The sequence below is a fragment of the Condylura cristata genome, unplaced genomic scaffold, assembly GCF_000260355.1.
Source record: "Condylura cristata isolate star-nosed mole 26May11 unplaced genomic scaffold, ConCri1.0 scaffold00001, whole genome shotgun sequence".
Taxonomy (NCBI): Eukaryota; Metazoa; Chordata; class Mammalia; order Eulipotyphla; family Talpidae; genus Condylura; species Condylura cristata.
Window position 1 is genome coordinate 31543138 of NW_004567102.1, and position 26540 is coordinate 31569677.

Genomic DNA, 26540 nt, shown 5'->3' on the forward strand with positions numbered 1-26540 from the left:
ACAGAATTATACAAGATACATGAATGGAAAGTAGACCATCACTAAAATTGTAAAACTTTAAAAAATAATATGTCATTAAATAGTTCTCCAATTACTAAGCATTCAGGAATTTTTTAGATTGTGTATATCAATTTATTATAGACCACATAGCTATGATAGTAAAATTTACATGTCAACTCAGCTAAAAGATGGCCATAAAGCTGGTAAGACATTATTTCTGGCTGTGTCTTTGAGAGTGTTTCTGAAAAAGATTAAGATTTGGGAGAGCAGAGGAAGTAAAGATTGTCCTCACTAATGTAGGTATACATCATCCAGTTTGTTGAGGGCTTAAATAGTGGGGGGAAATACAAAGGAAGGACAAATTTGTTCCTTGCTTTGATTAGGGCATACACATTTTCCTGCTCTTGGACATCAACTACTTTGGTTCTCAGAATCTAACTTAATTGCATTACCAGTTTTCTTAGTTTTTTAACTTTCAAATGAGAGATTAAAGGACTATCTTAGCATCTATATGAAATAATTCTATAAAACATAAAAATGTAGCACATCAAATTATATATATAATATAAAGTATTGTCACATATATCTGATGGCCCTCTCTATATGAGCTAATTCCTGTAATAAATTTCCTCTAATTATATATATGTGTATGTGTGTATATATATAACATACATATGCATATATACATATATACAGGTGTCCATATGCATGCTATCTATGCACATGTATGTATGTATGTACACGTGGATATATGTGCACTGTATGATATGTACATATACATTTATGCATAGATGTGTTATTTATATGTTTGTATGTGTGCATAATAGAGGTATGTTGTGTGTGGTACATGTGTATATACATATATGTATGTGTGTTATGTATCATGTGTGCTATGTATCGTGTGTGATATGTATCGTGCGTGTTGTGTATATGCACACACACATATAATTAGAGGAAATTTATTACAGGAATTAGCTCATATACAGAGGGCCATCAGATATATGGGACAATGGGGACATGCTTTTGATTTTTAATATTTTGGTAAAGAAGATGCAAATGAAATTCACAATGAGCTATCACCTCACACTTGTGAGACTGGAATATATTGAAAAGGCTGCCCCTCCAATAAAAAAGTGCTGAAGGGGATGCAGAGAAAAACATTGTTGGAAGAAATGTAAACTGGCACTGTCATTTGAAAAGTAATCTGGGCTTACCTCAAAAACTAAAAATGAAAATATCTTATAATTCAGAAATCCCACTTCTGAGTATCTATTTAAAGAACACAAAACCATGAATTCAAAAAATTATATGTTTAACAAAGTTTACAGCAACATTATTTACAATTATTTGGAAACAACCTACGTGCCCATTGGTAAAGAACTGGATTAAGGAGATGTGATATATCTAAACTATGGAACACTGGAACACTACTTATCTGTAAGATGATATGTTACCATTTATAGCAAAACAGAAGGACTGCAAGGGAATTACATGTAGCAAAGTAAGTCCAAAACACAGAAAATTGAGTCACTTGAAATATATGAATAAACTAAGAAATCAAAGTGGGTGAACTCAAAGCAAAGTAATACAAACTACAGAACATGTATAACTGAAGTTTCTGAGGTTAAAAGGGAAGGGGTGTGAAGGAAAGGGCTGAAAGGTAGGTGATGGGGGGGGGAAGAATGAAAATGGAGACAGGGTTCTTTGTGGGAAAAGTCTGCAAAAAAACCCAGGAAATCTATATATTGGAATCTACTCCCAGGTTCCTGGCACAGAACTCCTAAAATCCTGTAATTACCTAATTAATTCAAACTAGTTTTTTGTTTTAACATTTGGTCATTGACTTCAATTCCTAATACATAATGCCTAAATTAGTTGGAATTTTCTGGGTATTCTTTGAAAATGGAGATGTGGCTATATATATGCTGATCTCAGTATCTTCACACATAAAAAAAAAAAGCTATTCTTACTAATCCCTTGTGAAAGTGAGATGTGAATGAATTACCTTTGAAGAGTTTTATGCCTAAACTCTTACTGGGATTTGCAGAAAATATACTCAGAGAATGTAGAAGAGGTTGAAACAACACCACTTCATTGAATCTATAGTTTGTTTTACCCAACAATCTAGAGATGATAACAACTAATAGAAATTACTTTTGACATACAAGCTGTATTTTTCAATAATTTTTTTTATACTATGAAAAGTCTATATGTTTAAAACTGTATGCTACCAGTTATAACTACCAAGAAGTGTACCTATCCAAACTCAATTGTACTGTAAATGTCTAGCCCCAATTATCAAGTTGAATATTACTAAGAAAGTAATTCTAAATTTGAAAGGAAAAAAAGAGTGGTATAATTTTTCACGATTATTTCTTGAATTATGTATCAAACCCTTTACAGACAACTTCTATTTGCATTTTTTCTCCAATTATAATTTTCTTCATAACTGACTAGTTTGAGTCTCTCTTAAATTCTACTATAATTTATTAGTGACTACACAACTCTGCTTTAATATATAATTTAAATAATTATTTAAATTTTAATATAACTCAAATTTTAGTGTAACATTGCAGACAAAATAAGACAACAAAAACTTAAATGTTGTACTAAGAGTGAGTTATTTAATTATACATTCAAAGACTTGAGTGACTTCCCCTTAGCTTTTCAGGGCCACAACTTTTGTTAAAGCCTAGAAGCAAGTTATAGTTAATTAGCCTATACAATTAAGATATCTCCTACTTAAATCCCAAAAATAAAAAATAAGCACCATTTTGAATTGTTTGTGATAGTTTCTTTTTTCACTTTTGCTGCTCTTTCTCATTCTAAACCTGACCTTTAATGAAACCCAAGAACTTGCTTTTTTTATATATAACTTTTTTTTTTTCCTAAGATTTATTTATTTATTTGTGCATACAGAACTGGGGTACAGGCCAGAGGCTCAGGGGCGGTGAGAGGCTTCACCAGAGACAGAGTGGGGAGCAGAACAGGCAGATCGACGAAGTGCACTGCTGAGGGAAGCAGCGGGCGGGTCAGGAGAGGTCTGGCTCGCCATGTGGTCTCCTCCGGGGCAGGCAGCAGGCGGGAATCGAACTCATGCGGAAGTGGCTTCAGATTCTCAGTGCTGTGCTTTAACCAGCTGCGCCACCAGGGAGGGCCTATATATAACTTTTTAAAGTATTTAATGGATTTTAAAATACCTGATGAAATGACATGGATATTTACATGAACTAACACAAAAACCCTAGTGACAGGCAAAATTTATAATCACCAAACTTTCAGACTAAGTGAGTCCATAAATCAACAGGCCTTAGTCTGTCTATTATGTGAGGTAAAAAGAAGCTTTCATGACATTACCTGTATTTTAAACAGTTAGCAGAAATTCAAAGTTGTTACTATGAATTTACTATTAATAGTTTCTTTAAAATATGAAATATCTTTAGTCATATAGTTAGAGAAACTAGCAGAATAAAAATAAACAGTAAATGTTCAGGTGGAATATTGGAAAAACACGAGATTTAGATAGCATCTTTTTGGATCTTTTTTATCTTTATACCTGGGTGCATGCCATGCAGCATTAGTTTAATAAATGTTAGAGTAAATTAAAAAAGGAAAAGATATTCAACTTAAGCAAAGTACCATGCACAACTGTGAGAAGAATGAGGAACAGAAGAATTATATGCACAGAGAAATATCTGGCATTCTGGGGAAGCAAGACTGGAAACATCAACTTCTGATCATTTTTTCATCTTCTGATATTCTTGCCTGCCCACACGTAAGTTTTTGTTGTTGTTGTTGCTGTTGTTATTATAGTTTATTTTTACATCATTTTGCACCTTTTTCCATCTCAGCTGCAATCCCCGTGGGCTTCCTATTACCAAATCACCCACCACACCTAAGTTTTTTTATAGTTCCTCCTAGGTGTTTACTCTAGTCCTGGCTAAGGAAAGAAATCTATCACCAATACCAGTCCCTCTACCTGATGGAGTTTTAAGTGAAGCCATTCTTAAATTCACACTCAAAATTCAAAAACTTCATGATCACTGGAATCCTTGTTGGTTTGTCTCTACCAATCAGATTCTGAATCTGGCCTAAGATGAAACCCAAACTCAAACACCTGTTCTCTCACTTACCTCCTTTGCAAGCACTTCGCCTCTTAATTTCTTTTTAATTTTCTTCTCTCTTATTTTAGTACACCAAGACCTGATAGTCTCAAAGTACTGGCAAAAACCAGCTCTCACCCCTACAATAAGGTCTCTGGTCTTAACCATTACATTCACTGTACAGACTCCGAGTTGACCCTTCCACCAATGCTCAACATTGAGAATAAGATGGCAGGAATTCTCTGAGGCTGTCTGGCTGACCACCTCCAAAGGAGTTCCATGGTACAAATTCTGTCTCCCAACTCTCTCCTGTCCTGAATCTTGAACAAAGTATCAATTATATAAACTCTATGATGTATTACTATAAACAAACATTTATATCTTGTCCCTAGACAGAAAGGCTTGGCAGGAAAGTTGTAACTAGATTTCAGGAAGTCTTGAATATTACATAAAAGAAATTTAAATTATGTCCACTAATGAAGGGGTAGTAGTTCATAACTTTTAATGAGCATATTGCAAATATAAGTAGAATTTTAACATGATTAATTTGGAAACTGGCGACACTAATAAGGGGGTAATTTATCATTTGCATTTGGTATACAGAACCTACTTGAAATGAGTTCATTTTGTTTCTGGTAGCATTCATGTCATTACATTACATGTCATTACAACGATGGCTATCTTCTTGTGTATTTAATAAAAGTTTTAATTTTTTTAATTAGCCATTAAAGGTTACTAAAATGATATGGGAAATACAAATAAAATACTATTATTTGGGTTGGAATAAGAAAGAAATACATGTGCATCACTTGTGAAAAAGTGGTTGCTTTGAAAGAATTTGAGAAAGATTTTATGGAATATTTTCCAAAATAAAATAGAATATGTTTAGTAAAATAGATCAACTGGGCATCTTTATAAGGAAGTTAATCATATTGGATAATCTTGTAGTAAGCTCTTAGAAAAGATACACTTTATTCTACTTCAAGCTGTCATATCATTCTATACACTAAAATTTTGTTTAAAGGGTAGATTTCTTGTTATATGTAAAAGGAATCAAATTGTATCCTGCTCTCAAATAAATGGTTCTGTTTCTTCTGTGAATAAAAAAATATATTCTGTGTTGGAGAATTTTTTAATCATATTATGAAACACTGTTTTCTTCTCATTTTCAAACTAAACAAACATTGAAGTATATAAATAATAGGTCTTAATGTTATGACCAAAAATCTAAAACATTAAATCATTAATTTTCTGTTTAAATAACCTAATCATCAGGTGATGATGATTTAAGGTTATATTATCTGTATAACAATGTTAATCATATTTTTAAAATACTTTCCATAATTTAGTATATTTAAATGTTGATTTATAATAATGTACAACTAATTACAACAACTAGTTGTAAGCCAATGTAACTTCAATAGGATGTTTTACACTTTGAAAAATAATTGTAGAAACTTTAAATACTTTCAAAGCAATGGAACTGGAGGCCAAAGAAACCTGTCTGATTTTTAAGCCACTGCCATTACTTGCTGGTTTGTGTTTTCAATCAAATAAAAGTTTCCATTTTTGGGCACTCCCTGGTGGTGCAGTGGGTTAAAGCACAGCACTGAGAAGCTAATGCCATTTCAGCATGAGTTTGAATTCCACCCTGGAGGTGACCCATGTAGCACAGCAGACCTCTCCTGACCTGAGGGCTGCTCCCCTCAGCAGTGTACTTCGTAGATCTCAGCAGTGTTCTCCCCACTCTGTCTCTGGTGAATCCTCTCACTGCCCCTCCACCTCTGACCTGTTCTCCAGTTCTGTAAAAAAATGTAAACAATTTTTTTTAAGTTTTCATTTTCACTATATTGTTTATTATCAGAAGTGAAAAACAATCTTATTTTTTTTAAGATTTTTAAGATTAGAGAAAAAAATCTAAATGTTTTCTCTCTGTTCTTTCTAAAATTCATCCTTAGAATTCTCATCTTTCAGCTTGTATATTTATAATTATATAACACAGAAAAATGCAGTGGTATATAACAGGCATTTTAGGTCTTAAAATTATTCTTTTTTAAGTTGAGTTATTGATGGCTATAAGATCAATGGAATTTCCAAGTGTTAACAAATTACTTCCATGGGAGATTAGGTCTAACCTTTCAGTTTATCATTCTATCTTGACAAACAGCATCACATTTTTTTATAGTACTGAAATCTCTATAGATATGTTCTTGTTTTCCTTTGGCTTTGGGCAGCATGTCTAGTGTACAGTATGAGTTAAATAAATGTTGACTGATAAAATATAACACTTTCAAAATCGTCATGTATTATCAGTTTGTCAAATGAAGACAGTTTAGATAGGTTTACATTGGAGTGAGATAGATCAGGATCCCACTGAGGACTCTCCAACTCACTGACCATGTGTTTATAGGCACATTACTCCATCTCTTCTTCTGTCAAATAAGTGATAATCAGATTAGTGAAGATTATATTAGATAAAATAATAAAAACATGAATATGATGCCCAGTAAATTTTTAATGACTTAATCCTCCAAAACTTTCAAGAGGGGAATGGTTTAGAGATAAGGAAACTGAGGGTCAGAGAAGCTGTGCAAATTTCACAAGAAGTAAGCAGCAAAGCTGGGATCCAAGTTCAGATGAGTATGCCTGCAATCTCAAGGAAATTTCTGATATTGCTATAAGAAATATTAGTGGTGTTTTCCATTCCTTTGTTTCCTCAAAGGATGTGTGCTGGTGAATTCTAGTTCGATATCAGGTTCTGTCTCCCTCGAAACCTCTTTAGATTAGAGTTAGCATCAATCTTTAGAATTTTACACCATGCCTGAATGTTTATAAGTGGATAGTCTCATAATTGATCCTGTGTCAGCTAGCATACTAACATCTTTGACCTTCTTCTGTCATTCCCTATGCAGAATATCTCTTAAATGCCTCATATACTGATTGAAATACCCTCTTTTAAAGCATATATGCATTGATCCAGAGATCCTCAGTCTCTAAGCTGTCAACTAGACTATAAATTAGCAACTTTAGAACTGATTATTTGATCATTTTATCCATGTCACTCTTAGAACAGGTGTTACATTTTTATCTGATTGTTCAACACCTGCCTTTTTAATTTGAACTTTGCATAGATGAGAATAACTTCCTCTTTATATATATAGCACATAGTATGGCTCTTGACACATAGTTGATACTCATTTAATATCTAAATCAACACCACTGCATCAGACCTTAGTAGTTATGGATTTATTATTCTTTATTTGGAATCCTAGAGGGTAGTAATTATTTATCATTTTATAATATGCCAATTTTATAATCTCTCACCTAGAAGTTGTTTCCCCATCTCATGAGGGGAATATTAAGAATCCTCAAGAAGTTGTTGCAGAAATTATTTGAACTTTAAGCCACACATTCTTTACCAGGTAAAAGGATAAGCACAGATTTCTCTCTGTATATAAAGCTTTTAAATTTATGTAAAGCATAAATTCTTTTGAAACACATCGCTTCATCAAGAATGCCTCTTTAGTATTTTGGAGGAGACAAGATATGAGCAGATTGGGGACACGCAGTACATGTACTCAAAAAGAGACACACACAAATCCAGTTTATAATAAATAAGTTCTGTGAGTATAGTGTACAGCATGGGCCCATAGTTAGCAATACTGCCGTATATTTGTAAGTTGCTATGAGTATAGAACTTAAAAAGTCCTCATCACAAGAAAAAGAATTTGTAACTTAGTGAAGTGATATGTGTTAATTATGTGATAATCTTTTTCTAACATACACATATGTTAGAATAACTGACGTTGTATACCTTAGACTAACAACAATGTTATATATGAATTATATCTCAAAGATATGTGATAATCTTTTTCTAACATACACATATGTTAGAATAACTGACGTTGTATACCTTGGACTAACAACAATGTTATATATGAATTATATCTCAAAAAACAGGAAGGAAAAAAGAGAGAGACTGCCTCCCAGCAGTTGTGGACTGTGGTGATGAGCTATACACAGAACACTTCAGAAAATTTCTTGAATATTTTCTGAATATCTTTTAATATTCTGGAGTGATGATGACTCCTTTATCACACTAAAATCTGTATTTTCTGTTGTTACTCTGATTGTCCAAAAGGTATTTCCCTAATAGCATAGTGTGTATTACCAAGCATCTTTTTATAAAACTTAAAATTTTAAGAGTGAATAGAAATATTTTACCAAAAAAGGTACAACTACACATAATCACTGTATAAAAGGAACCTCCATTTTATTAAGCTGAATCTTATTATAGCCAACAAATACTGCCTAAGAAAAGTGTCCCTCTGAGTACTTCAGAGAAAAAAGTATACTATATTAGCTCTAAATTCTAAAGGCTAAGAACATGTAAGATTGAATATACTAACTAAATTACAACTTAAAACAAAATCAAAAACACCTATTTTTTTCTCATGACTGAGAATTAACAATAAAAGAGGTTTCCAATATAGACATCAAAATGATCCAGAGAGATTATACCTAAATTTCTACTCCAATAACATCAAATTGTACAAATTGAATGCTGCTTTGTGTGAGCTGAATGTAGAAGCTTTCATTTACCTTGTTCACCACCAGGCCTGGCATTTGACACTCATGTGACTGTAGAAATACAAAGCAAATCACACGGTCCCTTCCATTTCCCACCAAACACATTTTAATCTTTAGTATAATATTACCTTGTTAACATATAACATTAATGGGAAAATGAGTATGAAGTGAGGTTCTGGAGTTTGTCTGTTCTGGACTGTTTCTTTAGTGTGGTTGTCTTACACACATTATAGAACCAGGTTCTTTGCCCGCTGACAACTTGTCCCACCTTATCATCCCCCAGCCCAATGGAACAACCAGTTTATTGTTGTCAGCCTTTCCTCCAGTCTCACCAATCATTGCTCCTGGCAGATCAAAAGTCTTCTTGCTTAAGGATGTATAAAAGCTTTTCTATGAGAAAGAGTTGTTTAATTTATTGATGTTCTACTCTGAAGAATACAAAGATTAGGGTAGCAGACATTCTTCCAGATGAGTGAATTTTAGCGACGTGAAGACAGATTTTATAAGGGAAGAGGTAAAGAAAAGAAAGGTTATAGATAAGAGGATTTCTAGTGCCCAAAAGAAGCTAAACTAGCTGTAAGCAGCCTGAGAGAATGGTTTTCACTATTTCGGACTCTCCATGTATTTCTAAGTAGATTCATACAAGATTGGTTCCATTCTCAGAATGAACTGAACCATTAATGTTTGCCAATTTTGACAATATATATAATCACCAGCATTTCACTCAAGAGATTGTCTTTTTACCTGGCAGGCTGTTATGTCTATAATAGCCAATACAAGAGAATAAAGTCAAAATTTGAATTTAGAGTTGTGAATTACACGTTTGCAATATTTTCTGTATATATCTTGCTGAAAATTCTATTCAGAAGGGTGAAGAAGGCCAAAAGTAGAGAAAAGAAAGGCCAAAAGGGGAGATTACAGGGTAGTAAAGAAAGAGTTAACTTGAGTTTTTCCCAAAAGAGCAGACCTGGGAGGAGTGAGAAATGTGTGGAGTATGAGGAGAGCCAAATATCAGAATGAAAACCCAGTAACATAAAAGGAGGAAGAGCAAGACCTTGAAGGGAAAATTTTCTTTTCTTTTGAGTTAGAACTGAAGTTAGAACTGTGCCTTAGTTTCCCTCCCATATCTAAAGAAAACATTCCAAATAGTTATCCTAATTCAGTCTACTCCACTCCAACTCATCTCAGGTCCCTTCTTTCATTGTCTCTAAGGAAAAATTTTCCAGCAAATACTTGTACCTTCTTCCCAATAGCAGTGATATATTTTATACAGATAAGATTGAGTAGAACTATTGAGATTAGAAAAAATTATCAACAATTAAAATGGTTCATAATAATACAAGTACCCCTGGTGAGGCACTGCTCTTAGAAAAAAATATCATTTTTTCTTTTTCTTTTTTTTAATAATATGATAGTTTATTTTTACATCATTTTGTGCCTTTTTCCTTCCCAGTGGGCTTCCCATCACCAAATCACTCATGTGCTATCACCATAGTCCAGTGCACTTCCCTACCCCCACCGTTTTTATCCCATTCCCCACTCCACTCCCATAAAATGTCTCTGGTATGTAGTTGTTTATTATTAGTAGCATTTTCTCACCTGGTCCTTTATACTCCTGCCATGAATGAAATCATCCTATATTTTTCCTTTTTTTTTCTCCTTTATTTCACTAAGCATGATCTTTTTAAGCTCCATCCATGTTGCTGCAAGAGGCATATGCTTATTTTTTTTGGCTGCTGAGTAATATTCCATTGTGTATATGTACCACATCTTTTTAATATAGTCGTCTACTTTTGGGCATTTGGGTTGTTTATGTGTCTTTCCAATTGTAAAGAAAGCAGCAATAAACATGGGGGTGCAGGTGTCTTTTTGAGTCAGTGTTTTTGTGTCTTTTGGGTTATTATCAAAATAATAAACCTAGGAGTGGGACTGCTGGGTCAAATGGAAACTCTATTTTTAGCAGAAACAAATATCATTTTATATATAACTAAACAGGCCAATTATAATTAATGAAATTGATAGAGTAATCAAGTTTCTCCCCCAAAACAAAAGCCCAGGACCAGACAGCTTTACAAATGAATTATATCAAACATTCAGAAATGAACTAGTGGTTGTTCTACACAAACTCTTTCAAAAAAATTGAGAAAAAAGAAATACTACCAACCACATTTTATGATGATAACCACATTTTTCACTAAAACCAAAACCAAACAAGGACAACAAAGAAAAAGAAAACTTCAGGCCAATGATGCAAAAATCCTACATAAAATCCTAAATAATAGAATCCAACATGCATCAAAAAGACAATCCCCTATGATCTACAAGTGGGATTTATCCCAGAGGCACAACGATGGTTCAACATTCAAAAATCAATTAATGCCATCCAACACATCAACAAAAAGAAAAATAAAAAAACATATGATCATATCAGTAGATGCAAAGAAAGCATTTGACAAAGTCCAGCAACCATTCATGATACAGGTATGTGAAACTCTTTGGATAAAAAGAACATATCTTAACAAAATTTAATAAAGGCCACATATGACAAACCCACAGCCAATGTCATTCTCAATGGTGAAAAGCTGAAATCCTTTCCCTTAAGGTCAGAAGCAAGACAAGGGTGTCCACTCTCACCACTGCTTTTCAATAAAATACTAGAAGGCCTAGCCAGAGCAGTAAGACAAGAAAAAAGACATACAAGGAATCCAAATAGGGGACAAAGAAGTAAAACTATCATTGTTTGCAGATGACATGATAATATAGAGAGAGAATCCCAAAAGCTCTGCAGAAAAAATTAAGACTGCATGATACTGGAATAAGAACAGACATACAAACCAATGGAATTGAATATAAAACCCAGATATAAATCCACAGCTTTATGGACAGCAAATCTTTGACAAAGGAGCAAAGAAATATGCAATGGAACAAAGAAAATTTGTTCAACAAATGGTGGTGGGAAAGCTGGACTGCTACGTACAAAAAAAAAAAAATGAAGCTAGATGACTACCTCATACCATATACAAAAACCAACTCAAAATGGCTTAAAGAACTAGACATAAGACCTGAAGCCATAAAAGTATATGAAAGAAAATATTGGTGAAACACTATATGAAATACACCTCAGTAACATCTTTAAAGATACATCACCCAAAGCAAGGATAGTAAAAGAAAGGATAAACACCTAGGGCTACATCAAATTAAAGAGCTTCTATAAGCAAAAGAGACATTATGTAAAACAAACAGATACCCCACTGACAGGGAGAAAATTTTCACACATAATACAAATGATAAAGGACCGATCACAAAGATATACAAAGAGCTTATGCAACTCAGCAAATATAAAGTGAACAACCCCATAAAAAAATGGGCAGAAGAGCTACAAAGACACTTCTCCAAAGAGGAAATGCAGATAGCCAACAGGCATATGAAAAAATGTTCAGCTTCACTTCTAATAAGCGAAATGCAAATCCAAAGCACAATGTGATACCACTTCACACCAGTGAGAATGTCACATTTAAAAAAACAAGCAATAAAAAATGTTGGCAACAGTGTGGAGAAAAAGGAACTCTCCTACATTGCTGGTGGGAATGCAAACTGGTACAACTACTATGGAAATTGTGTAGAGGTTTCTCAAACTACTAAAAATGGAGCTTCCATATGACCCAGCAATTCCATCCATAGGTATCTACCCAAAGGATGCAAAAACAGTAATTCAAAAAGACACATGCACTCCTATGTTTATTGCTGTCCTATTTACAACAGGGAAGATGTTAAATCAACCCAAATGCCAAAAAATAGATGACTGGATCAAGAAGATGTGGTGTATAAACACAATGGAATATTATTAAGCAACCAAAAAAGATAACTCATGCCATTTGTGGCAACATGGATGGAACTGGAAAAGATTAAGCTTAGTGAAATAAGCCAAAAAGAAAAAGGAAAATACCAGATGGATTCAATAATAGCAGGAGTATAAGGGTTCAGAAAAAAAATATATATATATATATATAGTAATTGTAATAAAGTAAAAGAGAACATCAAGTAACAACTATAAACCAAAGATATTCTACAGAGGAGGAGAGGAGAACAAGATCAAAATGGGGGTGGGAGGAGCACATGGGACTATAGTGATAGCACATGGGTGAAGTGGTGGTGGGAAGTCCATGGGGATTACAAGAGTTGAAAAAAATGTACAAAATGAAGAATAACATAAAAAATATCTTTATAAAATAAAAAAAAGAAACAAGTATTATTTTGGTTTTTTTCCTAGTATTTGTTTCAGAAATTAAGTTAATCTATTTCAATTGTAATTGCTTAGTGTTTTCCCAGTTAAGAGATTTATAGCAACTTGGCAATCAATTAGCAATAAAAATATTCTGCCAATCATAATGAACACAACAAAGTAAACAACCAAAAATATTTCTATTTCCCCTAAAGAGATGATTTTAGTTTGGGTTCAAATGTATGGATACAATATTCATAGATCTTCAAGTGCCCCACCGTAGAGGTGTTTTCTCTTATTAAGTGGAAATTTCAAAGTCTGGGCTATCTTCCTAATATCACTCATTCATCGATGGGGACGGATGTGGGTGCACTGGTGGTGGGTATGGTAGCATTTTATACTAATATTTGAAGGGTCCATCCTATACCCTTAAAACACAAACAATTCAAACCAATGTCAACCCATTAAAAAAATAATTTAAAAATATTTGTTGCAAATACACAGTGTGACATCAGAATATTGAGGAATTTGAAAATAAGATAAAAAGAGGTAGTGATGAGTAGGAGTCGAGAACTAGTTTAACTAGTTTAACATCATCTAAAATAAAACCACGGTCAACTATTGACAAAGTGTAGTTTACAAATGGCATATGCACAGTCAGTTATGAGATGAAATCATATCTTCAAGAGGAATAGCTCCCTGTGCAGCCATTAATTATACATTTCCACCTTATTAATAATTACTAATTACTAATTAGCCAGGTCCTTTGTCAAGATAAATAGATAGATGGATAGACAGAAGGATGGATGAATGGTACCATTTTATACTAATCAAATGGCCCCACGTGACATGGGCAAAAGTGCTTCAAATGAATCCTTGCATTTAGGACAAGTAATTTTGTGGAAAAAAGGGAGAAAAGGAAGAAAAATAATGTTGATAAAACTTGCATTTCTCAAGAGCACAAAACTAGAATAAAATAAAATATAATTTTAATCATTTTAAGGCAAGAAAACAACCTGGCTTCTTCATCAAAATTCATCATGGTTCCTGAAATCTACTTATATATAGTTTACATTACATTTAATATTTGTTCTTGATTAAATATAAAACTAGCATTAACATTTTATTAGTATTAAGAATAACAATCTTTGAATAGCTAAACAGTAATTCAGAAGACCTTTTGTTATAGTATCATAGCCCAGACTTATTTCTTCCTTAAATCACCACATGCCAATGGTTCTTGCAATTAAAGTATCATCTGCTAGCATCTACTAAATAATTTTTAATACTTATATGTGAATAGTCAAAATAAAATCTAGTTTGGACCCATTAATTTTCTGTTAATAGTTGAAACTGTATAAGTAGGTGATAGCAGGTAGCTTGTATAAAACAAGAAAAAACAAAAAGGTCAAGCCAAGTATACTGAATTCAACTGAAATTTGAGTAAGTAGCATGATTTATAATCATAAGCATGCCATAAGCATGGTGATATAAGCTAATGTAGATAGATAGATCAATAGATAGATTATAGGCACGCCATAAACATATATATATATATATATATATATATATATATATATATTTGTGTGTGTGTGTTTATATATTTATATAACCATTTCTTTGACATAAGTAAGTCAACTTGAAAATTCCCAAAACTTTTCCACTATATGAAAAACACTATGCTCATTTTGACTTTTTTTGGTAGGATTTAAAGTAATGAAAAATTTGGAAATGTATATAAATGAAGTTTCTACAATACAACTCAGGCATTTTGAATTAAAGCAAAACATACCTGTTACTATTGCTTTTCCCTTTTTAAATACAAAATTCATGATTCTACCATAAATTCTTCCCTTTTCCCAGGATGTATGCTTACTGCTTTTTATCTACTACTTATCAATCCTCAAACTAAACCAATCACATGGATAAAAACTAATCTGGAAAAAAATAAGTTTAACAATTTGTTATTTTCACAAAGACATGCTAACTCTTTCTTACATGTTAGGGAGGTATCTCTTCTATGTGTTCTTTTAGGGAAAAACAAAAAGTGACTAAAATTTCTGTTATTTATTTTCTACCTTTCTCTCTTTTTTCTTCTGTAAAGAACCTGCTTATTTACAAGTACACATTTGTTTCATCAATAACAAAGCAGAAAGTACTCTTGAACTCCCCTACCCAGTAAAATAAGTTCTGCTGACTTTGTCATGTTCTTGCACCATGTAATTTTTCTCCATAACTAAGATCTGCTACATAATGTATACACAATAATACAAAGTCTGTCCCTTGTGTAATTCTAACAATGTACAAGAATAAGGTGAAAGTGACTGGGGGAAAAGGCAATCACTCTAACTAGGGGACAGAGAGAATAAATGGTTGCACATAGTGTTCTCTACAAACCCTCTCATGGTCTTTGCTGCTGAGATTCAGAAATAAAATAACATTGTACAAAGCACTGGACACAGAGCCCCTGACTAACTACAGAAGAAAAGATTTCAAAGTAAGAACTCCCAGGGCCCACCTCATTGACAAACTCACAAACTGCTTATGATTCTTTTGGATTTATCTTCTAGGATCAAATGAGAGATGATTTCAGAGTGACAAGTTTCTCTAAACATGGGAGGCTGATCTTACATGACTAGTCAGGTAAGAAACATATCCCCAAGAATAAGTGCTTTGGCAAATGATGGAAATCAACCTCAAATATAACAAAAGGTCATATTAAAACTACAGGAAGATTACTTTCTACAACGTCACAATCCTGCTTCACCAGTATAAGCATCACATTGTTTATAATCCACCTCAGGAGAGAAACTGGTTCTTGTGTTCCTACTTTATTCAAATATGCCAAGTTACTTATGGAAAATTACTACAGAAAAGCTGCTAAAGTCCCTCCATACATCCTATGATATATATCTCCAAGACATGTTATGGTCCCCAAATCAAAGCTTTTGCATGCATACAAGTTCCCCTTTAAAAGAAGTAAATAATAGTTGAACAACTTAAATGACTCGAATCCTTTATGACTCAATAAAAAGAAAATTAGAGTAATAATAAAGGAATTAAAATATTCTCTGCCACCAAATAATTTCTATCCCACATTATATCATATGATTACTACGGTAAGATTAATCATGAGCTTATGTATATCTTCAGTCTACAAAAATCAACAAAGTTTTAATGACTATCATGTTCCTTACCCTTATTATCAAATAGCTCACTTAAGGACAGTGAGTTAGCTATCTTGTTTAAAGATACAGAGAGCGGGCCCTCCCTTGTGGCACAGGGGGTTAAAGTATAAGGGGTTTAGCACTAAGAAGCTAAAGTCACTGCAATCGCTGCCTCAGAGGTGATACACATGGCACCGCAGACCTCTCCTGACCTGCCTGCTGCTACCCTCAGCAGTGTACTTTGTTCTATTCTGCTCCCCACTCTGTCTCTGGTGAATCCTTTCACCATCCCTCACCCCAATTCTGAATAAATAAACAAATCTTTAAAAAAAAAAAAAAGATACAGAGAACAAATACTCTACAGTGGAAATACTGTATAGAATTGAAAAAGATACTGGGCTTTTTCTTCAGATCTTACTACGAATTTCTTCAGATCTTACTAAGAATTTCATGTTAATGAGTTAACATATTAATAGTTGCACTTTGGGGGCACTAACTCTACTGTGTACTCCAGTGAATTTCAAATGGTCTTCATGGGCATAATGACATTTTTAAGAGCTTGTTAAAAATGTTCCTATGCCTCATACTTTCTGAATTGGACTTGGAATATGGGGTGAAGTCACTAGTCTCCCCCAGAGCTCTCAGATAATTTTAATGCAGCACATTTTTAGAAATCTTGGAAATTATGATTAAAAGCTGATAAAAAGGGAGTTTTGTAAGCACAAGGATGTTTCTAGTCAAAGGCAGATGGAGATCAAATAAAAGATAGTGTATGCATATTAAGAGAGTTAGTTATTTAAATCTTGGCTTCATTGACTTTCAGGCAGGAGCTCAAGCCAAAGGACTCAGACTTGAGACGAGATTCAGTTTTCTGAGGAAAGCACCTGCTTCTCTATTCTCAACAATGGATGCACCTGACATGAATCCCCTTTTCTGTAAGGATAAGCTGAGCAGGGAGACAGGCCATCCCTGATAACATCTGATACTTTTCCCTCTGTGGGTCAATGACCACAACTGCTACAGCAGCACTTTCAGGAGTCTGAAAGGCAAGTGAGAAAATAATTCCAGCAAAGGCACACTTGGCTCACCTTGCAGTATTGATCTAGAGTCTGGGTGCTCCGGAACAAAGGGTAGCAAACCTCGCAGTTCTGCAGAGATATGGTGGCAGCAATCCAGGCCACAGACCAAGAAGGGTCTGACATTCCACAGCCAATCTGGAACAAAACTGCTTAGGGTTAGAGCCAAGTTCTGTTCTTTTAATTAAAAACTAAATATCAACTTACAAGTGGGGACCAGCCTATTTTCTGTACATGAAGGCAAACTTGATAGCTATCAGAATTCTTTCTAACTGGTCCAAACAGGAAAGGGAGGGGTTGAGAGGTCAACACCTCTAATTAAATCATATTATTTAAGGCATTTTCTGCCTCATTAATAAACTTGTGCAGCAAGACCTTCCAGCGTCATCACTAGTGCTATTAAGCACAACAATATGTCTATTCAGGACATTTGAAAAATAAAACCAGCAACCAGTGTTTTGAAAAAGTGAATAAATAAAACAAAGTAGAAAACATTTACCAAAAGAGTCTGCAAACCTCTTTATCTACTAACAATTCATTTGCATGGCTACATGTTTCACAAGCTAATCCTGTTTCATTAAAAGCACTCTTTCTTGAACTTCTCCAGTTAAAATGTGCATCAGTGATCCAACCTGTCCTCTATGACCTGTTGTGACCCAACACGTTCTTCAGCCATTACCACAGCAAAAATAAGCGGCACCATTCATCTTACTGAAGTGTGAACCCTGCCATACCTGCCATCCTTCCTTCTACCCCCTTCATCAGAGTGCTGACTTCTGAAGCAAGTTAAAAAAGCATCTCCATGGTGAATAGATGCAAGCAAGCACACTTTTCACTGCTCAGAAGCACCCAGTCTCCCCAGCATGTCACAGAGTACTGACAGGGCTGTCGGCCTCATCCCTTATCCTTGGAGCTATAATTTCACCAAGATAGAGATAGTGTAAACCAAATAAACAAGAAAAATGCCAGAAAGTAAACTGTTATATTCGTCAGCAAATTTAATGTTCCAAAATAATCTCTGCATTATCAGTCCAGTCTCTCTACAGAAGAGACCACAAACAGGAGAAAGGGGAACTACAGAGATGGTTCCTTTGAATCAAAATTCAGTGGAGAGTGCTGAAAGTAGCTGAAGGTATAGCATGTTTCATATTCCCAGTAGCACTGGGTTAATACCATGAGCACAAATATGTGTGCACATGTGTGTGTGTGTCTGTAAGGAGAGGGGTAGAATGGTCCTTGTCTTTGTGTTACAAACAAGCATGGTCAAATGCAGTTATGAATGGAGATATAAGCCATCTGATGATTTAAAAAAAAAGTGTATATTTATAAATAATGAGACCTATCTATTCAGATTGGGTAATTAAGAACTTTTAGGGCTATGGAGGGGACATTTAGGTTAAGATCTGCTGAATAATAAACCATAGAAAGTGAAGCAAAGAGAATTTCAGGCCAAGTGAATGTCATGTGAGAAATCTCTGGGTGAGAAAGAGCTTTAGGGTATTGCAGTTAAAAGCCAGCATGATTGGAACATGATGTGCAAGTAGGAGAGAGGCAGGGGCTGAGGTGGAAGAAAGCCAGGTCCCTTAGGGCACACAGGACTGTGGATTTTATTTGAGCCACAATAGGAGCCAATGCAGGATTTGAGGAAGAGAAATGAGATAAACTAAACTGCATTTTTAATAAGGTCACATGACTAGCTTTGCAGAGAAAACAAGAAGAGAAGCAAAACGTAAGGCAGGTAAACATGGCAAATTAGTGGTACAATAGAATAGAGGCTGTAGATTGTTAATCAAGACCACAATGACAATGATGATGATGATACAGGTAGATGATAGTAGACACACACACAAATCTTAAAACCCAATCTCCCAACTCAGAAAACCTCTCCACAAAGATAAAGAAGAAAAAAAACACTTTTATTATTGAGTAAGCATTAAACTGAAGAGTGGAACACATCATAGACAACCTGTTTATAGGCAAAAACAGAAAAAAAAACCTCATTCTTTTATATAGAGCAAACGAAACTCATTCCATACATGCTTTTAAGATACCTTCATAGAACTATTTATTACTATTAATCTATTATCATCCTAGATTCACCAGATTACTAGTATAATATCTATGTATATTAACTGGCTTTACTCAAAGGAAAAATAAAACTTGTCATATATTTATCAAAGGAGATATATTTGCAACTTGCAGTGAGTCACTATCAAGTTAGACTCCTACCCTCCCAGAGATTGGGAGATAGGGTCACTATCTCCCTTGTTTAAATTTCAAAGATGGTTCCCAAGACTTTGAGAAGAACATTGCTGGGCCATAAAGCTGTAAAGATTATTTGGTCTTAAAAAGTTTTATACACTTCAGAGAGAACGAATATAGAATTAAATTTTTTCTTAAGTAAATGCTTTAAGAAAAAAAAGGCTTTAGTCTTTTTCCTAGTATTTTGTCTTCCCTGTATTTCAAGAGACAATTAAAAAGTTTTGTTCATATATATTTACTTACAGATTATAGGCAGACAAATCAGTAGATTTGAAATTAATGTATACTGAATGAAATGTTAGAACTGAAGGATGATGACCAGAATTTTGAGAAATTATTTAAGTTATACTGAAAGGACTTCTCATTCCAAAAGACATGAAATTCATATTTGCAGTTTATCCTAAGTGAATGAAATAAAAAATGTGTCAAGTATTTGCAGTGTTTCTAAGGAATGCTACCTCCTTGGCAGCTGACTCTTGTTAGGACTGACAGCAGAGGTCCTTCATCTAAACAGGGATGGTTAATTCCAGCCTTCAGCTTTTTCACCACATTCCAAAAATATTCCTGCTGTGCAAGGTATGAGCTTGCAGAACAATGATTCTCCTTAAAGGTCTTGGTCCCAAAACCATGAGACCCCACCTTTGAACTTCTAGATTCTGATAACTCAAACCTTTGCCTTTATTCCCCCAATGTAAGTTTATCTGTGTTCCCTTAGTCTCCTTTGCATTTTCGGTTTTTCAATATTTACTTTCCTACCTTAACTTCTCTGTATGGAAATCCCTAAACTGAATTTTGTTTCCCTGACATAGATGTTACACTTACACTTTACTAACTTTTGAGACCAAGCTTTGAGTACTGAATCTCTTTCTGGACTTTCCTTAAAATAATAAACTACAATGGGAACCTAGTAACAGTCAGGCCAAGGTTCACATCAGGGATTCATATAATTTACTCCATCTCCAACCACAACAATTAAGAATCTCAAATGTGATAGAGGGGAAAACCAGACAGAGAAAGGCATAAGATGCCATAATACTCTTATGTTCAAATGGGACCTGCCTCATTGAATCCTAGGTGATTCCTTGTTTGACGAGTCCTGTGGGTGGGTGGGAGCAAGTTTAGAATGATATATTCCTTTATGAGACACAGATTTTTCTTTCTTTCAACTTAGACTCAGCTCTGACAATAGTAATTAACAGTAAAATGTTGGTTAATATTTAACAACTGCTTGGTGTGTTTTAAATGCTACAGAGATTAGTTCATTTAACCCTTCTTACAATCTGTGAGGCAGAAATCCATTTTGTAGTTGAGAAAGTGAGGCATTGAGAGGTTAAGTAGTGTGCAACCAGGAGTTAAAAGTCTGGTGGGCGGCCCTCCCTGGTGGCGCAGCGGGTTAAAGCACAGCACTGAGAATCTAAAAGCCGCTGCCGCATGAGTTCGATTCCCGCCTGCCCCGGAGGTGACCACATGGCGTGGCAGACCTCTCCTGACAGCCCGCTGCTCCCCTCAGCAGTGTACTTCATCGATCTGCCTGTTCTGTTCCCCACTCTGTCTCTGGTGAAGCCTCTCACTGCCCCTGAGCCTCTGGCCTGAACCCCAGTTCTGTATGCACAAATAAATAAATCTTTAAAAAAAAGATAGAAGTGCAAAAAAAAAAAAAAAAAAAGTCTGGTGGACCTCAACTGAGATACTTTAGTTTTCATAGTCTCAGCAAAGAGATTTCCTCCTGCCGGGGATTTCCATGTTTCTACCCCATGGATCTGTGTTTTCCTGATTCCCCTGGAAGAATGATGCCTGAATGGATTAGGACTGTGCCTTGTTCACTATGGTCTACCCTAAGCCTAGTACTATGTCTGGCATACAGCAGATTCAATAAATATTTGATGATTATTAATTACATATTTTTAAATGTTGTTTTCATAGTTACCTATCTCAGCATCTTAAGCATGTGAAATAACTATGGCTAATTCAAACCTCAAAAGAATAAGCTAGGACTACATGATACTCAGCTCTCTATCCAAGAAGAAGAAATGCACTACAGAAAGCTACTGTAGTAGTTTCATTATGTTTAAGATATCATCTGGCCAGTGTCAACTAGAAAAATATCATGCCTTTATATTTTCACAGTGAAGATAAAGTAACAGGACACACTGGTTAAAATGCAGAGAATGTGCAACATGAAAAAGTCACTTTCCTGAAAAAAAGAAGGAAACACATAATCTCCTCAGAGTTAGTTAGCAATTGAAATGAGCAGAAAAAAAAACAGTGTAATGTGGAGGTTATAGCTTAGAGTTTGGACATTGACACCCCTGGTTGAAATCTTCACTCTCTTCCTCCTACTTCTTATGTGACCTTGATTACTGAATGATTCTGCACCTCACTGAAGTACTTGGTTCCCTTTCACAGAAAGAGGTATGTTTTGAAATTTAACCAACATTTAAGTAATCTAGTGATCTCTGATTGTTATTCTTTCTCCTTAATCTTGTTATCATCTTTATTTGGAACTTAAGTATGACTTAATGAGATGTGTATGGATGCTAGTCTGACAAAGGTTAGATCTCTATGTTTACTTGACTGGGCCATAGGGTACACAGATATATGATCAAAGACTATTGTGGGTGTGCCTGAGGGTGTTTCTGGATGAGATAAACATTTGAATCAATCTGTACAGCAAACATTTGAATCAATCTGTACAGCAATCTGTCCTCCCTAACATGATGGTAATTATTCTATCAGTTGAAGTCCTAAACAGAACAAAAAGGCTATATCTTCAAAGAATGACAGGGAAGTTCAGATTGGGTTCTTAAGCTCTCTGAGCCCCTCTTTCTCATCTATAAAATATAAGTGATAAAACCTACCTGGAAGCAAAATTATAAGTCCTTGGGGGGGAAATACATTTACAAGAAGCCCAACTTCTTAGTCCAACAGCTGTTATCAGCAATGCTGAACTTCTCAATCACTTGAGAAGATGTGGATCCAGAAAATTAAGACTCAATTGTTAGATCCATTTGGAAGAGCCAGGGCTAAATTTCAAGTCTGAACTGAAAATCTGGATTGGCAAGTACACAGTGGAATAAAACTTAATAAGGGAACATACGAGTGAAAAGAACAGAAACCCTCAAAACAATCTCCCTCCTCCTCCCAAAGCACTAATAGTAAGCAAGAAATAAGGGCACAATTCCTGGAAAGAAGACTGAGTGGGAGACACAGGAGGAAAACCAGCACCAGGGACCACAAAAAAAAGTAGAAAGAGAGGGTTAGGAGCAAGGCATGGTCAATGACTTAGAAGCAGTCAGAGTAGTTAGGAAAGACACATTACATCTGGCATGACTTGCAGCATATAGATCTTGTGTATATTCAGGAAAATGTCACCATTATAGTCAGAACTGGCTACATACTTTGCAAGGCTCAAAGAAAGATAAATATGAAATAAATTAAATATGAATAAATTAGAGGCACAGAAGTCAATCTCCCTATTCAATGCCTCAAAGCACAGTGAATAGCAACTCCCAAGGAACTGCAATTTCTGGGGCAAAGGTGACCAAGGTACCTGGATGAGGGTTAATAAGAGGCTCCTGCCAGTCACCCCAACCCTGAGTCACCATGATGCTGCCAGTTGTGGACTGGAAGGGGAATAGCTGCTGCCTTAACTCACCCTAAAGATACCACAATGTGTGGGTGGCCAGGACCCTTTCTATGCTGATGGCCAAATGATAACTAAGGGCAAAGCACAAGGAAATGAGCCTCTTCTCTCCTGCCACGAAGCAATATGGTAGATCTTCGGGCATAAAGTGACAACAGATGTAGGGAACAAATTGCTGAAACCTAACCCTAGGTGGTGGGAACACTACGGAAGTTGGCCCCACACCAGAGTTGAATTTCCAAGTAGCCAAACATAAGCTATTGTTTAAAGAATGATCCATTGTCATATTATTTTTTTTATATGGGACTTATTTAAAGATAAAATTATGAAGAATTTCAAGGTGGCCACTGCAAATCATTCAACCCAAATCATCTCTCCTAGTCTCACTCCCACAAGGCAGAAAGAGAAGTGGCTCAAAAGCAGCATCAAAGAGACAACAGGAAGTACCAAGATTGTATAAATGACTTCTTTAAGAAAATTTTCAGGAAGGAGAGGTCAGACAGAGTAGCAACTAGAAGAATAGAGTCAAATAAAATTTTTTAAATTTGTTTTGTTGTGGTGGTAATTGTTTTAAAAAAGGAACCATTTGGGCAGATTGAATGATTCCATAAAAAAAAGTCCCAATAAGGAAAAAGCTGAAGGAAGAGTAAAAAGTGATGAAAATGAGGGATCTTCTTAAGGAGGCATGGAGAAAAGGGACCAAGAACCCAGCCAGGGATTGGCTTCAGCTAGACTCAGAGTCATCACTGCATATGGAAAATCAAAGCACCTTCGGAGTCATCAGAAAGGGAGACAAGAACAAAGACAGTATCTGCATCTAATCTGGACAAGTATGGCTACACTGAAGTAATGACAAAGTCTCAAAGTAGTGATAAAAACATTAAGCAGATGCAGATATCATTTGATGTTAAAGGGAATGAAGAAGCAAAAACAAACTCTGAGGATGGATTGGTTAAAAAACAATTAATGGAGAGAGTGATCCTTGACATAATTATCCAACATAATGTCTTGCCTAAAGTCCCACAAGGATTTCACCTGATTTCATGTGTCAATTAAGAAACATTATGACCATTGCAATAGCGTTTATTACTATTGATAATTTTTTTCTCAATGTGTTAGTCATAAAAGTAGATTCAATCTCTTTCCAATAATTTGCCCTGCAACAAACGGTACTATCTGCCAACTTTTCAAATGCAGTTTTATTTTAATTGGCAGACACTTTTTTTCTGGGTTCTAACCGTAAGTTGAACACTATTCACGACTTTGTTTAGAAGCAGCAAATTATAGTGACAATTGGGTACACGGGGAAATCAAATGTCAGTTTCTAACACAGTTTTACTTAAAGGTTACCACGTGTAATGGCATAACAGGAGCTTATAAACAATAGGTCAATCCCTGACTTCCTCTGCTCTTTTTCAATAAATATCAGAAAATGATAGCTATCTTTGGATACTCCATAAGCTGTCACAGGAAATATTCATTGATTCTGCTATGGAGAAGCCCTGGACAGAATCTCTCTCTCTCTCTCACTTCTCCCACCCCAAAACGGCCACTTCTGCCTCTACCTCTCCCACTCTTTCTTCTGCTCCTTTTTTTTCTTGTTTTCTTTTGCAGTTTCCCTGTATTTCTGATAGTATGACAGTTCAATGCAGTTCAGCAAACCCAAAATTCATCACCATTTTGTCATTCCTTAGATTATCACCAGAGAGTGTTTAAATTAAAAATTAATGTTTTAATGAATATAAATAAAGGTAATTACTTATATAAGTAAGTACTTAATTATTGGTGATAACAAAGTAATTGTAAGAGCTAATCTCTTTATATATAAAAAATGAAAAAATAAGGCTTTTGTGTTTGACATATTTTTTCTTTTACAGTGTAGATCCCCTCTCCTTTGAAATACAGGCTATCAATTCTTAGCATGTCAATATTTTAGACTTTATTTTCAGATCTCTTAACAGTAGAAACCCCCACAATCTATAATAAAATCCAGTTGTTCTTCGGAAACCATAAAATATCTGGAGCAAAGATGGGTGAAGCACTACACAACATACACCTCAGTAACATATTTGAAGATACAGCACCCAATGAAATGACAGTGAAGGAAAGGATAAACAGATGGGACTACATCAAGTTATAAAGCTTTTGTATAGCAAAAGAGACATTACAAAAAAACAAACAAGACAACCCACTCATTGGAAAAAAAATTTTCTCACACAAAACTAGCGATAAAAGATTGAACATAGACAAAGAACTGATGAAACTCAACAAAAATAAACAACCCCATCATAAAACAGGCAGAAGAGCTAAAGAAGAAACGCAGATGGCCAACAAGCATATGAAAAAATGTTCAGCATCACTCGTAATAAGAGAGATGCAAATTAAAACTTCAGTGAGATACCACCACACCCCAGTGAGAATGGCACATCTTAAAACAACTGGTAACAACAAATATTGGTGAGGATGTAGAGAAAAAGGAACTCTCCTGCACGGCTGGTGGGAATGCAAACTAGTGCAACCACTATGGAAAACTGGAGATTTCTCAAACTGCTAAAAATGGAGCTTCCATATGACCCAGCAATCCCACTCCTAGGTATCTACCCAAAAGACACAAAAACACTGATTCAAAAAGATACCTGCACCCCCAAGTTTATTGCTGCTTTATTTATAATAGGAAAGACATGGAATCAATGCAAATGCCCAAAAGTAGATGACTGGATTAAAAAGATGTGGTACATATACACAATGGAATATTACTCAGCAATCAAAAAGATAAACACATGCCTCTCGCAGCAACATGGATGCAGATGGAAAAGATCATGCTTAGTGAAATAAGCCAGAAAGATAAGAAAAAATACCAGATGGTTTCACTCACAGCAGGAGTAAAAAGGACCAGGGGAGAAAATAATAATAATGAACAAGTATATACCAGAGGCAGAATGGGGATTGGAATCAAAACTTGGGGGAGGGAAGTGCACTGGACAGGGTGAATTGGTGGTGGGAAGCCCATGAGGATTACAACTGAGAAGGAAAAAAAAAAAGATGTAAAAATAAAGTTTTGTATTATTAAAAAAAAAAATGTAGTTGTTCTTCATTGCCAGTTCCAAGGTAGGTGCTCATGGCTTTAAAAACACAAAACCTATTCAAAGCCCTTTTTCTCTTTCTATAATTTAGTTTACATTTTAGAAGCAAAGACCTTAAAGAGTATGTTAACAATAAGACTTTAATTCCTGAAAAAAGGCTCATGTGCCTATATATAGTCACAATATTCTGCATAAATATTCAGGTAAGTATTTGATTTGTAAAGGGAAAACAAAAGTATGTCTTTCATAAATGTAAACACCTATATCCTTTCAAACCCTAAGATTAACACTCAGTGAACTCTGGCTACTTTCACCTGTGCCATTTATACAAGTAGAAAGCCCTTAAATATAACTATATGAAAATGTCTGCACAGTGTTGTGTATAAGTGTGTGT